The 12214-nt window shown below is 41.6% G+C and overlaps 1 protein-coding gene across 4 annotated transcripts in view; it reads right to left on the bottom strand.

Moving 5' to 3' along the window:
• The window catches only part of MBD5 (methyl-CpG binding domain protein 5), a 170640-nt gene that overhangs the window by 145129 nt on the left and 13297 nt on the right, over positions 1-12214 (bottom strand). The window lies entirely within an intron of this gene.

Raw genomic sequence — 12214 nt, 5'->3', positions numbered from 1 at the left:
CCTGGACATTCTGGGGACTGAACTTGGGACTTTCTGCATGCAAAATACATGATTTATCACTGAGCTATGGCCTGTCCCTTGTGAACAAATCTCAAGGAATTTCTGCCCATGAATGGATGACATTTCTTCTTTTGGCTGCAACCTCTTTTGCCACATTGAATGATTCTCTGGAGGGCTCTCCAAGCTTCAGGCACTACTTTATGGTTTCTGTAAGGGGCTGTGGAAATGGAGGCCCGAAACACAGGAACATTACAAGCAGCTCTGTGGACCTGAACTAGTGTACAAATGTTCAAAATATTAGTTCTAGCCTTCTATCTAGCACCAAGTACTAAATTAGATTTTATGGTAATCCCCATGTGGATGCGTAAGACCAAGCACAAATCAAATGCAGAAGTCAGTTGTGCATATGGCTCCTGCAGGTTCTTGCTTTTGTGGAAGACAGTCTCTAGCTGAGTCCTTTTTTGTTTGTGGTACGCAGAAGTACCCCTTCATGGATCACTGCCTTGTTGTGGCGAAGGGGCTTGCGTAACTCAGTGAAGCCATAAGCTATGCCGTGCAGGGTCACCCAAGACGGACAGGTCATGGCAGAGAGTTCTGACAAAATGTGGTCCACTGGAGAAGGAAATGGCAACCCACTCCAGTATTCTTGCCAAGAAAATCCCATGGAACGTAACACAAGGCTAAAAGAGATGACACCGGAAGATGAGCCCCTCAGGTTGGAAGGTGTCCAATATACTACTGGGGAAGAGCAGAGGGTATTTCCAAGTAGCGCCAGAAAGAGTGAAGCGGCTGGGCCAAAGCCAAAAGGACACTCAGCTGTGGATGTGTCTGGTGGTGAAAAGAAAATCCGATGCTGTAAAGAACAATTTTGTTTAGGAACCTGGAATGTCAGATCAATGAATCAAGGTAAGTTGGAGATGGTCAAACATGAGATGGCAAGATTGAACATCGACATCTTGGGAATCAGCGAACTAAAATGGACAGGCATGGGCGAATTTAATTCAGGTGACCATCATATCTACTACTGTGGGCAAGAATCCCTTAGAAGAAATGGAGTAGCACTCATAGTCAACAAAAGGGTGGGAAAAGCAGTACTGGGGTACAATCTTAAAAACGATAGAATGATCTCAGTACGAATCCAAGGCAAACCATTCAACATCACAATAATTCAAGTCTATGCCCCAACCACTGATGCCGAAGAAGCTGAGGTTGATCGGTTCTATGAAGACCTACAACACCTTCTAGAACTAACACCAAAAAAAGATATCCTCTTCATCATAGGGGATTGGAATGCTAAAGTAGGAAGTCAAGAAATCACCGGGATAACAGGCAAGCATGGCTTTGGTGTACAAAATGAAGCAGGACAAAGGCTAATAGAGTTTTGCCAAGAGAACACGCTGATCATAGCAAACACTCTTTTCCAACAGCACAAGAGACGACTCTACACATGGACATCACCAGATGGTCAATATCGAAATCAGATTGATTATGTCCTTTGCAGCCAAAGATGGAGAAGCTCTATACAGTCAGTAAAAACAAGACCTGGAGCTGACTGTGGCTCAGATCATGAGCTTCTTGTTGCAAAATTTCGGCTTAAATTGAAACACGTACGGAAAACCACTAAACCATTCAGGTATGAGCTAAATCATATCCCTTATGAATATACAGTGGAGGTGAGGAATAGATTTCAGGGATTAGACTTGATAGACAGAGTGCCTGAGGAAGTATGGACGGAGGTCCGTAACATTGTTCAGGAGGCAGCAACGAAATCCATCCCAAAGAAAAAGAAATGCAAGAAAGCAAAGTGGCTGTCTGATGAGGCTTTACAAGTAGCTGAGGAAAGAAGGGAAGCGAAAAGCAAGGGAGAAAGGGGAAGATATATCCAACTGAATGCAGAGTTCCAGAGAATAGCAAGGAGAGACAAGAAGGCCTTCCTAAATGAACAATGCAAAGAAATCGAAGAAAACAACAGAATGGGAAAGACTGCAGATCTCTTCAAGAAAATCGGAGATCTCAAGGAAACGTTTTGTGCAAAGACGGGCATGATAAAGGACAAAGAAGGCAGGGACCTAACAGAAGCAGATGAGATTAAGAAGAGGTGGAAAGAATACACAGAAGAACCATACAGGAAAGATCTGAATGTCCCTGATAGCCATGATAGTGCGGTCACTGAACTTGAGCCGGACATCCTCGAGAGTGAAGTCAAGTGGGCCTTAGGAAGCATTACTAACAACAAAGCTAGCGGAGATGACGGTATTCCAGCTGAGCTATTTAAAATCCTAAAAGATGATGCTGTTAAAGTGCCAACAAATTTGGAACACTCAACAATGGCCGCAAGACTGGAAAAGGTCAGTTTACATTCCAATTCCAAAGAAGGGCAATGCCAAAGAGTGTTCAAACTACTGCACAATTGCGCTCATTTCACATGCCAGCAAGGTGATGCTCAAAATCCTACAAGCTAGGCTTCAGCAGTATGCGAACCGAGAACTACCGGAAGTACAAGCTGGGTTTAGAAGAGGCAGAGGAACTAGAGATCAAATCGCCAACATTCGATGGATCATGGAGAAAGCAAGAGAATTCCAGAAAAACGTCTATTTCTGCTTCATTGACTACGCTAAAGCCTTTGATTGTGTGGATCACAACAAACTGTGGCAAATTCTTAAAGTGATGGGAGTACCAGACCACCTTACCTGTCTCCTGAGAAACTTGTACGAGGGTCAAGAAGCAACAGTCAGAACCAGACATGGAACAACCGATTGGTTCAAAATTGGGAAAGGAGTACAACAAGGCTGCATATTGTCACCCTGCTTATTTAACTTATATGCAGAGTACATCATGAGAAATGCCGGGTTGGATGAATCACAGGTCGGAATTAAGATTGCTGGGAGAATGATCAACAACCTCCGATATGCAGACAATACCACCCTAATGGCAGAAAGCGAAGAGGATCTCAAGAGCCTCTTGTTGAGGGTGAAAGAGGAGAGTGCAAAAGCTGGTTTGAAACTCAACATTAAAAAAACTAAGATCATGGCATCTGGCCCCATCACTTCCTGGCATATAGAAGAGGAAGAAATGGAAGCAGTGACAGATTTTACTTTCTTGGGATCCAAGATCACCGCAGACGGTGACTGTAGCCATGAAATTAAAAGATGCTTGCTCCTTGGGAGGAAAGCTATGGCCAACCTAGACAGCATAGTAAGAAGCAGAGACATCACCTTGCCGACAAAGGTCCGTCTAATCAAAGCTATGGTTTTCTCAGTAGAAATGTATGGCTGTGAGAGCTGGACTATAAGGAAGGCTGAGCGCCGAAGAATTGATGCTTTCGAACTGTGGTGCTGAAGAAGACTCTTACGAGTCCCCTGGACTGCAAGGAGGTCAAATCAGTCCATACTGAAGAAAATCACCCCTGAGTGCTCATTGGAAGGACAGATACTGAAGCTGAAGCTCAAATATTTTGGCCACCTAATGCGAAGAGAAAACTCTCTGGAAAAGACTCTGATGCTGGGAAAGACTGAAGGCAAAAGGAGAAGGGGACGGCAGAGGATGAGATGGCTAGATAGCATCAACGATGCAATGAATATGAACTTGAGCACACTCCAGGAGACAGCGCAGGACAGGAAGGCCTGGCGTGCTATGGTCCATGGGGTCACGAAGAGTCGGACACGACTGAACAACTGAACAACAACAACAATGCAGAAGTAACTTCCACAAAGAAGCATCCACTTCTCTCGGAAGCACCCAGTTCTCTTGCAACAACGCTGTTTCAAGTCAGAGTAGACAATACGGAACTAGATTACAGCTAGGCAGGAAGATCCCTTAGCAACTTCATTTGCAACCACTTCTTTTGGAAGTCAAAGCCCAAGGATCTTCTTGGTTTTCTCAACTGGGAAGAAGGAGGAGGTTCTCATAGTGGGGTATTTAACATCTATCCCCTTGTCATAGTCAGATCCCTTCCTGGCAAGGTCTAGATATTCAAGCTACGTTCTCGCTTTGGATGGGGGAACCTATTACAAATTAGCCCAGAGGCTAATGGATTCTAAAGGGTTCCTGCTGGCATGGTTGGTCCTTCTATTGAAGCTTTGGTGGCTTTGTGGGATACGGAGATGACCCAGGCAGTGGCCAGAATCATGCCAAAGTGCCCTCTCCATCTATGCAGAGCCTGTACAGCTTGCCAGTATATACCTGAGCTGACAGCAATGAAGAAAGATGGGCAATAGCTAAAATGCAGGTGGAGCAACATTTGTGCAGAGTCTGACTGAACACAGGTTAGATCTCGTTCCTGAGCCTATTCAGGAGGAACTTTGTTACATCTAGCAAATTTCTATGTTTTCTGTTTGATAATGAAAATTAGATTACTTTGTGTGTTTCCTTATATGCACTGGTGGCCAGGAAATTGAGGGCACTATCCAACATGAGTGGTCTACCTCTGCTGGTTCTGCTGTGTGTGCAGGACCCACAACTTGCACAACAGGGCTTTGGCACTTCTGAAAATAATCCCAGAAATGTGGGGAAATGCTAGTTTCTGGATTGAGACAGGTCAGCAGAGCTCCCTTCTGCATCCCACAAGTGCAATAGGATAGGATAGGATAGGATAGGATAGGATAGGATAGGATAGGATACTACCCTGACAGCTAAATTTGTTGCTCAACTCTAAATATCTCTTCTGGTCCAGTTATGCCTTATAACTTAACAATAAAATTATTGCTAATACTCAGTCTATTTTGTGGCAGTGATGGTAGCAAAGAAATATTTTCCATTATTATTGCATGGAGCACATTTCATAAGATGGGGGCCACCATGGAGAAGGCCCAGGTTGTTGCCATATAGGAATCTGCAGGTCATGATCTGCTTTAATTTTTCACATTTTACATTGTTGTATTATATTTATATAATAAACATTTCATGATTTTAATTTTTGTTTTGTGAACTGTTCAGCGAGCTTCAGCTATTGGGCAGTAAGAAAGGAAGTACATTTCCTGCAAGTTCCACATGTCGTATTAATTTGGATTGGCTTTCAGAGAATATAAAGTAGATATAGGTAATTTAAATCTTCAATATTTTATCTTTTTATTTTGCTGTCCACTTCAACCTTCAGTTTGGGGTAGAATAAAACATTAGATAAGTGATTTTTCTTAGCTAAAAATCTAAATGAGTACTGGGTTCATGTATAGCCACAAGGGCTTCAGTTAGGTCTCAAGCAAATTGGGGAGAACAGTGATTATTCAATAGCCAGAGAGTACACACACGAGTGTTGCAGGTGCTTATAAGATTAGGGGCTTCCCCTGATTTAATTGCAGATTAGCAACTGTTTTTGAAATTCACCACAGCTCAAAATGTGGCTTGCCATGCAGTATGCCAACTAAGTCTGTTCTTTGAGAAACACAAATCCAAAGCTTCTTTGGACATGTGGAACAAACTGAAAAGGTTCTTTGGATTCTGGATCCTATTGTGCCTTGATGTAACAACACTAAGCAAGGCCTTACTCTGTGGATCAACAAGCTAACCATCTGGGCTAGCATCATTTGCTTTCCGCTGCCCCTTGGCTACTTCTACAGTAATTATAGATTAAGTCCAACATCATGCTACCGGAGGTCAGCTCGCAGGTCAGCTCGCACAACAGGGCTTTCTCCACCACCCTGCAGCCCTCTGCACCTCACAAAAATATGCTCAAGTGTTTCAGTGCAGATTTTGAGGGCACCAGGGAGGGGCTGCAGGGGGAGCAGATCCATCAGCAGAATGACTTTATTGGATTCAACCCTATAGCTTTAGGTAGAGCTACTAGTTCAGGTCAGGAAGAGATATCTTCAGGTTTGGGAAAATTCTGGTCATATGGAACTCCAGTCAAATTCTTGGTTTCAATGGTAAGAATGAGGTTACTCTCACAATATTCATCCATGTGCCTCATGTTTTTTGTTTATATTTAAACCAAACATGTACACTCAAATCTTCTGAGAACAAAACACTGACCAACAAGAAAACTTTCAGACACTTGTCACATATGTTAATTTAGTCTGAATTTGTTTGTACCAGAAATTTACAATATTTCTTTATTCCCCCCCTGCATTGTCATTTGATAATAATGTGCAACATTAATGCAAGCTCTTTACTTAAATTCTATTACTATGTCCATTTTACCCAGCAAGACCTGTTACACAGATTTTTGACAGCTGCTCCAGTTTTGCCACCTGGGGATTATTTCTCACTATTTAAGAATAAATGAAAACTCTAAATATGAAGTTGCAATTTTACTCCAAGTAAAAAAAATAGATTTAAATAGCTGAGTCAGCAGAACTGTTTTAAAAATGTAGAGTTGAATATTTTGAATTTTAAAAAAAATACAACTCTACTTGTCATAACTTCCAATATTTTTAAGCATTTTTTTAAACAATTCCTAACAACTACAGAATGGTTTTTTAAATTTTAATCTGAAATTCCAAGTTCTTGTACATCATGGAAATCAAAATATTTTACTGAATTGGTTTAAATTGGGAGACATCCAATGATGTCAGTCTATGAATGCTTCCATCCTGGAATTCAACTGTGCTCATGTATCCTTCTGTCAGTAGACACTCTTTCTGTTCACAGAGCAACAACAATTAATGCCACATTTTACTCTGCATACAAAACTCCCCCTGCCCCCCCAACCTCAGATTATTTATTGCCAGTCAGATTGCCAAGCAATGAAGCAACCACTGAAAATTCCCAGCCACCTGCCCACATATACCTATGCATTACAAGGTAGCTGGAGTAGTTGACTTGTCAAGTAGTTAATCTGCAATGAATTATGTGTCATGGCCAAATAGTGAAATGGCAGTCTACATCTTTGGAGTAAAGTAAAAAGGACTGAAAAGTGTTTTCTGCTGCTGCAGAGGATAGGACCCAAACCCATAGGTTCAAACTATAAGGAAAATGATTCAGATTAAACATGAGGAAGAACTTCTTGATCGTATGCGCTGTTCAGCAGTGGAGCAGACTGCCTCAGAAGGTGGAGGATTCTCATTCATTAGAAGTTTTCAAGCAGGGGCTGGATGGCCACCTACCGGGGGTTCTGTAGAAGTGGATTTCATGTATCGGCAGAAGATTGGACTAGATGATCTTTGAGGTCACTTCCAACTCTGATTCTGTGGATATTGTGGGAAATAGGCAGCACTGCTGGTTTACAGCACATGTAAACCAGACATGGGCACGAACACTGGTATTTTAAAACTCATTCCTCTCATTTTAACTTGAACAGGAGATCCCCCATTCTATATTACAAGCTACTTTTGAAAGTTCCCTCAGTTTTAGAAGTGGTTTGCCATGGGGCATGGATATTGGTATTTTGGAAATACAAGCCAAACCTTCCATGATTACACAGAACTCAGCTGTGCTGTACTTTAGGTCTTGCCTTTGTATAGAAAATAGAACAACACAACAAAGAGAACAGTACAGATAAACTTTTAATTTATCTCTGGTATTCAAACAGAGAATGTCTGTTAGATATCAAGAAAGCTTGTGGATCTCAAATAGGTGGATAAAGTTTCTGGAGTGGTGAGGGCTACTACTTGTTTGCTTGACCCTTGCCCATCCTGGCTGATTAGATCAGCCAGGAGGGGGATGGCCACATGGCTAAAGGAAGTGATTAATGCTTCCCTTGGGACGGGCATGTTCCCCCTTATTTGAAGGAGGCAGTAATAAGACCTATATTAAAGAAACCTTACCTTGACACAAAAGACATGGGAAGATATAGGCCAGTCTCAAATATTCCATTCTTGGCCAAGGTGATGGACTTGCAACTCCAGATACTTTTGGATGATAGTGATTATCTGGACCCATTTCAGTTGGGCTTTCAGGATGAGACATGGGACTGAGGCTGCTTTGGTCACCTTCGTGGATGACCTACACTAGGAACTGGCTAGAGTGAGTGCGGCCCTCCTAGTTCTTCTGGACCCCTTGGTGGCTTTTAGTAACATCAGTCATGATATCCTTTTTGCTAAAGACAAAGGATAGGATCCAATTCAGCACCAGTGCCAACATAAATTACATTGCGCTAGTGTATGACACCTCTAGAGCAATGCCAACAGCATTTGTTGATGCAATGGGTTTCCCCAGAAATCCAGTCATGCCAGCAAATGATATTGGTGTTGTGTAGAGGTAGCTTACGCTAGCACAACATAATTTACATTAGCACTAGTGCTGAATAGGGTACCACCCATAAATTATAGGCAGAACTAATTTTGAGATTCCTTGGAGTAGAATTCTAGTTTCTTTTTGACAGACAAATTATATTAATACAAAAACAAAACATACATCTGTGTTGGGGGCAATACCTCAGCATGATAGATTCCTGGGATCTCCAGGAAGGGCTAGGAAAGAATTCTGCCTGCAACCCTGGAGGGCCGCTGCCAGTCGACAATACTAGGCTAGGTGGACCAATGGCTTGACTTAGGATAAGGCAGCTTATTATGTCATTGCTCCACTTATCCTCTATAATAATAGAACAACAATACACTACTCAATCAATTCTGCACATGGATACATAGCCTCTTACACAGGGTTGGATCCAAAGAAGAATTGCTCAGGCAATTGGGCTTTTTCTGGCTCCTTCTCTGTCCCACTTAGCCCCTTGTCCCCCCCCCCCATTCCCACAACCCACTCTGGAGGGTCAATGGACAGCATGGTATGGGGAAATTAGAGAACTTCAGTTGGGCTTTCTTGCACAAGCAGAAGTGTCTTTTTCCTTGCCCAAGACATTACTGGATCTACGCCATTATCTATATGTAGAACTATCCTGTGTATTTGCAGTTGAAAGGACCTTTAGATATGGTTTGATTTTTCTGTGTGCACTCCTTGCACAAGAAAAACAGCACCTCTGTTCTTTAGGTCCCAGACATGCTGTATACCAGCATCACTTAAATTTCATATTAAATTACCAAATTTTATATTTGGTAATGTTAATACCAAACCCTTATGATGTACATATTCTCTTAACTTTCTGCCTATTTGGAACAGCTTTACTACTATAAAACCTTAACTCATAAGAAAGCAGCATAAAGTTTAGATCATTACGATACTACTGTTATACTAATAATAATCTGCATAATAATAATAATGTACTAGTATGACAGCATACTGTTTCGCAAAGTATCTAAGTTTTCTTGAAGTAGAATCTGGGCTTTTAGCACAGTATATTACCTGGTAATAGATAATGTGTGGACTGGGAAATACAGGGAGACAAATACCTTGGCTGTTGAAATTTCTACATCTTATTTTTACACATAGCATGAAAGAAATTGCTTGAAGATTCTATTAAAATGCAACTGTAAGGCCCATGATTTTGTTCTGTTAAATAAATGAATGCCAGAATGGTTAGGAATCTCTCTTTAAAGTTATAGATTATACTTCAGGAAGATACACTTCAAGATTCAGTCATCAAACTTTTACATCACCAAGTTGTACAGATACCCCTTTTATGGATTTTGCAATAAGAAAAAAAGAAAAGGGAGGAGAGGAGAGGCAAGACTAGAAATACTGTAGTTTGGGCATCTAGGAGAAATTAGAAAAACCTCTATATGGAGTTTCTCAAATTTAACCAAATCGCCTTAAAAGTAGAATTATATCCATGAAAGGTCAGGCTTCCTAACTCTCCATTTCGCATAAAATCTGTGTGGAGCCAGCTGTTTTTCCAGTACAATTACATAACCCCCTCAGGCTTTCATTAGATAAATCACATACTGAAATTTAAGTTATACAAATATATATCGAAAATAAGATAAAGGGATTAGCCACACAATCCTCTAAAGGGTGAACGCATTTTTCTTTGTGAGGTGCTCAACTCCAACCCCAGCCCCTGAAAGTCCTTCAGCAATGACAATATCATTACATCCAGTTAGAACATAAGAAGAGCCATGCTGGATCAGACCAAGGTTCCATCTAGTCCAGCATTCTGTTCACACAGTGGCCAACCAGCTGTCGACCAGGGATCTACAAGCAGGGCATGAGTGCAACAGCACTCTCCCACCCATGTTTCTCAGCAACTGGTGTACATAGGCTCACTGCTTCTGGTTCTGGAGGTAGCACAGAGCCATCAAGACTAGTAGCCATTGATAGCCTTTTCCTCCAGGAATTTGTCCAACCTCTGTTTAAAGCCATCCAAACTGGTGGCCATCACTACTTCCTGTGGTAGTGAATTTCACAGTTTAACTACCCACTGCGTGAAGAAGTGCTTCCTTTTATCTATCCTGAATCTCCCACCAATCAGCTTCATAGGATGACCCCGGGTTCTAGAATTTTGAAAGAGGAAGAAAAATGTCTCCCTATCCATATTCTCCACATCATGCATAATTTTGTAGACCTCTATCATGTCTCCGCTTACCCTCCTTTTTCCAAGCTAAACAATCCCAGCTGTTGTAACCTTCTCTCATAGGGAAGATGTTCCAGCCCCTTGATCATTTTCGTTGCCCTTTTCTGCACCTTTTCCAGTTCTACAATATATTTTTTTAGGTGTGGTGACCAGAACTGTACACAGTATTCCAAGTGTAGTCGCACCACAGATTTGTATAGGGGCTGTATGATGTTGGCAGTTTTATTCTCAATCCCTTTTCTAATTATGCCTAACATGGAGTTTGTCTTTTTTACAGCGGCTGCACATTGGGTTGACATCTTCATTGAGTGTCCACCAGAACCCCAAGATCTCTTTCCTGGTCGATCATCGCTAGCTCAGATCCTATCAGACTATACTTGAAGTTGGGATTTTTTGCCCCAACTTTACACTTGCTTACACTGAACTGCATTTGCCATTTAGATGCCCATTCTCCCAGTTTGGAAGATCCTTTTGGAGCTCTTCACAATCCCTTTTTGTTTTACCCACCAAGAGATATGGATGGTAGGATGTCTCGCTGTGGCATGCCTTCTTTTTCTTTAAAAAGATAGCAGTGACGCCTAGCAGCAATCTTTAGCACTGCTGGAGAGTTTACTTTCCCCCCATAAAGTCTGTCCGCTAGTCAGCCTTATCCCTTCTTAGGATTCTCAGTTCCATTCCCCCTCCCCACCTACAGTTTTCTTATTTTACCCTACAGTCACTTTGGCAAGTATACTTTTGCTACCAAAACAGGGAAATGAAAAGATCAGGGCTCATTTCAATAAAGTTCATTGCCAGGACTGGCATCAAGAGTCAGCATATTTGGGCACTTGCTGAAGCCCACTGCCAAATTCTGGAGCACTTTCCTTGCTGCTACTTATCCTTGCTGACACAGCCTGGTCTCCTCCCTCTCTGAATGTATGAGTAGCAATAAGAGTGAGAAGCAGCAGCAGCCCCTACCTGCCTTGTCCTCTCCTTCTGATTAGAGGTACAAATTGGACCCAAATGGAGAAGATCGATCCACTTGGGGAGGGGACACTGAGGGCAGTGATGTGCTTTACTTTTCTGCGGAAATTTTTCTATTTCTTAAGTTCCTTAGGAACAATGAATGGATGCCAAATGCAAATACAATATTAGGCAAGCTTGGCAGTTTCAAAGTCATAATTGATGTTTTTCAGGTGATTTTCCCTAGCAAGTATGTGAGAGACTACATATATGTCACAGAAATACTTATATGTCTCAAGAAGAAGTAGTGACAGCAAAACTGAAGTGCCCCAACAACTTTAGTGGAAGATAGCTGAACTCTGTTGAAATAGGTGAATGGTTGCCAGCATATCCTGCACAGTTCTTTGGGTTGCTAAAATTAATTCGTGCAGGCTTCCCCAGCCTGATGCCTTCCAGATTTCTTGGACTACAACCCCCAGCATCACTAGCTAACCATGCTGACTGGGGGAGATACTGGGAGCTGTAGCCCAACACATCTGGAGGACACCAGGTGGGGAAGGTTGAATTATGTGCCAGTTTTCAGTACCTTTGTTTTTTTCTTACATTTAAACAATGTAGGGGAAGTACATGCTATTGTTTTTGAATTGGTATAAGTATTACAATAAAAATTTCTATATAACATTTAAATCACATTAAGTGTACAGCAATTTTTTCTTCAGATATTTTAGATCAAATACTTGTGGTGTATTGGGACAAAAAAATAACATGGGGTACTTTTTTTGCAAAATGTAAGTAAAATAGCTAACATCACTATAATTTAGGGCATCAGAAAACATCCTGATGCAAACTGAAATTTTTCCAATTCATATGGCTCTCTGCAAATTAGCCCAATTTGCATATGAAAATTTTCAGTTCAAAATTTTCCAGCAA

Source organism: Heloderma suspectum, chromosome 1 (genome assembly GCF_057233095.1).
Source record: "Heloderma suspectum isolate Gila_16-S chromosome 1, 16-S_ref, whole genome shotgun sequence".
Taxonomy (NCBI): Eukaryota; Metazoa; Chordata; class Lepidosauria; order Squamata; family Helodermatidae; genus Heloderma; species Heloderma suspectum.
Note: the sequence above shows the minus strand (reverse complement) of the source record. Positions and strands in the feature narration are given on the sequence as shown.